Source organism: Struthio camelus, chromosome 31 (assembly GCF_040807025.1).
Source record: "Struthio camelus isolate bStrCam1 chromosome 31, bStrCam1.hap1, whole genome shotgun sequence".
Taxonomy (NCBI): Eukaryota; Metazoa; Chordata; class Aves; order Struthioniformes; family Struthionidae; genus Struthio; species Struthio camelus.
Window position 1 is genome coordinate 1,283,066 of NC_090972.1, and position 3,140 is coordinate 1,286,205.

The 3,140-nt window shown below is 77.9% G+C and overlaps 1 non-coding gene across 1 annotated transcript; it reads left to right on the top strand.

Moving 5' to 3' along the window:
* Positions 1-2,137: 2,137 nt before the first annotated feature.
* LOC138063136 (5.8S ribosomal RNA) lies at positions 2,138-2,290 on the top strand. The gene has a single exon (XR_011136729.1). It is a non-coding gene; the product is annotated as a 5.8S ribosomal RNA (ribosomal RNA).
* Positions 2,291-3,140: the final 850 nt, after the last annotated feature.

Below are 3,140 nucleotides of genomic sequence, written 5' to 3' on the forward strand. Positions count from 1 at the left end.
GGCCCGGGGGAGGGCCCGGCAGAGCGGGCGGCAGTGCGTGGGAGGGTCGGCGGGGCTTGCTCCCCCGGTGCCCGCGGGAGGAAGCGGCGGGTGGAGACGCGAGCGAGATCGCATTCCGGGTTGGGACGGGTCCCACGGGTCCCCACTCCTAAGCTGTGGGGGGCGGACCCGGGGCGGGCTGCGGCGGAGCAGCCCGTCTAGCAGAGGCGGTGCGGACAGGCGTTCCGGGACGGCGCGCGGGGCGGGCGCCGCGCCGCGGCGGACCCCAAGCGGGGGCGTCGCGCGAGGCCACGCGAGGCGACGTGTCGTGCCCGAGCGGGCGGCCCAAACCACGGCTCTCCTCCCGGGCGCAGCTGCCACCCGGCGCCGGGTTACTGAGGGAAACCCCGGGCCCCGGGAGGAGGACGAGGTCGTGGCGGTGGGTGTCGGGCGCACCCCGCGGGTGGACGCTCCGCCGAGGGGCGCTGGAGCCGGCTGGCGGGTGCCGGGTTCCCCTCCGCGCCCCGCCTCGTCGCTGCCGCTGAGGCTGCCGCCGTCGCCGCGAGGCGGCGGTGGCCCGGCGGCGGGCGGCGGCGGGGGAGGCACCCCCGCGGGGATTTCAGGTCGTTTCCCTCACCCCAGGGCCAGGTACCTAGCGTCCGCGCTTCTCCTGCCTCCCCTCGGTGACCCACCCGTGTGGTCCCGTGTGCCAGCGTGCTCCTCCCGGGCGCTGCGCTGCGCGTGCCGCACCGGCCGTGCCCTGCCGGCCTTCCACGCTTCCTCCTCCCCTCCCTTCCCCCCCCCCCCACACCGCTCCAGCCGCCCCACGCCGTGCCGTGTGGGGGCCGCGCTGCGAGTCGGCCGGGCCGGGGGCGGCGGGGGGCGGCGGGGGGGGGGGGCGCGCTGGGAGGAAGGAGGAGGGCCTCCGGCCACCGCGGCCGCCGGTAGCGGCCCCCCCGGGTAGGGATGGCCATGGGCCCCGGGCTCCGGGCCCGAGGGTTCTCGGTCGGAGAGCCGGGCGGGGGTTTAAAGACTCGGGCGGCCCGATGCGACCCGGGGGGCAGCCGGGCGTGCTGCCGGAGGGGCCGGGGGGTCGGCGCGCGCGGGCGCCGCACCCCCCCATGCCCGCCGGCGCGGCCCGTGCATGCCCCGCGGGCAGCCGGGACGGAGAGGGGTACCCTGCCCCCTCTCTCCGCGGTCTGGTCTCGGCGGAGAGACGCCGCGCGGTCGGCTTGCGCCGGCCTGCCTCGAACGCGCGACCCCGGCGCGAGCGCGTGCTCGCCGCCGGGACGGCGAGCCCCCACCGCGGGTGGTGCGGACGCCGAGCCCCAGCGCATCCCTTCTCCTCCCTGGCCGGTGCTCTCAGTCTCCCGCCGTGGCCGTCGGCGGCACCCTTCCTTCCCTCCCCCCCCGCCCTGCCCCGGCACTCCGCCATCCGGCGCGCCTGCCTCGCTCTGCCCGACCCGGCTTCGCTGGGCGGCAGGCGGGCGGCGGGCGGGCGGGCGGGGGCGGCCCCTCCCGGTCTCCGCGTGGAGGCGGGGAGAGCGGGCGCCGTTCCCCGTCCGTCCCGCCTCGCCCGTCTGCCTGCCGCCAGGCGTCTGCCCGCGGAAGGGACGGGCGAGTGCGTGGCGTCGCTCGGGAGGCTGCGTGTGTGCAGGCGGGTGTTGGGTGCCGTCTCCGGGGCGGCGGAGCTGGAGGCCGGTGAGGCGAGCGAAGGAGCTCGGAAGCGTGCGGCTGGCGGGTCGCGGGCGCGCGGGCAGCGGGTGGCGCCGCTCCCAGCGGCGGCCGGGCTCCGACGCCGGGGCTCCGCGGGGACCCACACCCCGGTCCCTGAGGCAGGTGGCGCGGCTGGCGCGCCGCTCCCTGCTGGGCCAGGCCGAGCCGGGCGCCTGGGCCGGACTCGAAGCGAGAAAGGGGTTGTCCCAGGTCGGGAGCGAGGGCTCCCCGCCCCTCTCGTTCGGGTCTGTTCTCCCCCCCCCCCCCCTTTTTTTTTCCCTCTGTGCTTGTACGGTCAGTGAGGCGTGCCCTCTCTCTCCGCTGTCCCTTGCTCAGCAGCCGGCGTCGGCGTGAGGAGGGAGGCAGAGCGGATGGGGGCCCTCAGGGGGCTGCGAAAGCTGCCCGGTCCCCCCGCGCGCGCGGTGGGGACCGAAACCGAGACAACTCTTAGCGGTGGATCACTCGGCTCGTGCGTCGATGAAGAACGCAGCTAGCTGCGAGAATTAATGTGAATTGCAGGACACATTGATCATCGACACTTCGAACGCACTTGCGGCCCCGGGTTCCTCCCGGGGCTACGCCTGTCTGAGCGTCGCTTGACGGTCAATCGTCACCCCCATTGCCGCGTTGGCGCAGCGGTGTGCCGCCCCTCGGGGGGGGGCCGGGGGGGGCGGCGGCGGCGGCGAGTCGGTGGGGGGGCGGCGGCGGCGGTGAGTCGGCGGCGGCGGCGGAGCCGGGACCACCGGTGCGTGCACCGGTGGCCCCGGTCTTCCGGCTGGCCTGCCTGCCCGGCTCCGGCCGACCGTCCGCCTCCACCGTCCGCGGCCGGCGTGCCTTGCCCTGCCCTCCCTCCCCTCCGAGCCCGGTGGCCACCGCTGCCCTGCGCGGTGTGTGCGGTGTGGCGCGGCTGGGGCGCCTCGCAGGCCCGCGCCGCCGGGGAGAGGGGGTGCCTCTCCTCCCCGTGTGGGCCCGGGCCTTCGTCCCCCTAAGTGCAGACTCGGGAAACCCCCGCTCCCGGAGCGCCCGCTGTGCGGAGTTCGTCCCGCCGGGCCCCCAGGTTCGGTCGGTCGCGGTGGCCCGGCACCTGCCGCCGCCGCCCGCCGCCACCGCCAGTGCCCGCCGTACGACGGCTCTCCTCCACCACTCTCCCGGTGGTGCGCTGGTCCCCCGTTCCCCTCCGGCGGGGGGGACGGCCGGCTGCCTTTCTTCCCCTCCCCTTGCCCTCTCCCTGCCCCGACTGCTGCCGCTTCGGCGCCCGCCGAGCCCCCTCTGCCCCCCCCCGCGGCGCACCCGCGTCCGTAGTGCGTGCCGAGCCACTTCCACCCGCCGGCTGGCGTCAGCCGCGGCGTTGCGTTGAGGCCGGCAGCGACGGCGCGCGGGTGTCTCCGCGGGGCGGTGGTGTGGGGCAAGCGCGGGCGGCGCCGTTCGGTGGCGAGACGGGGGAG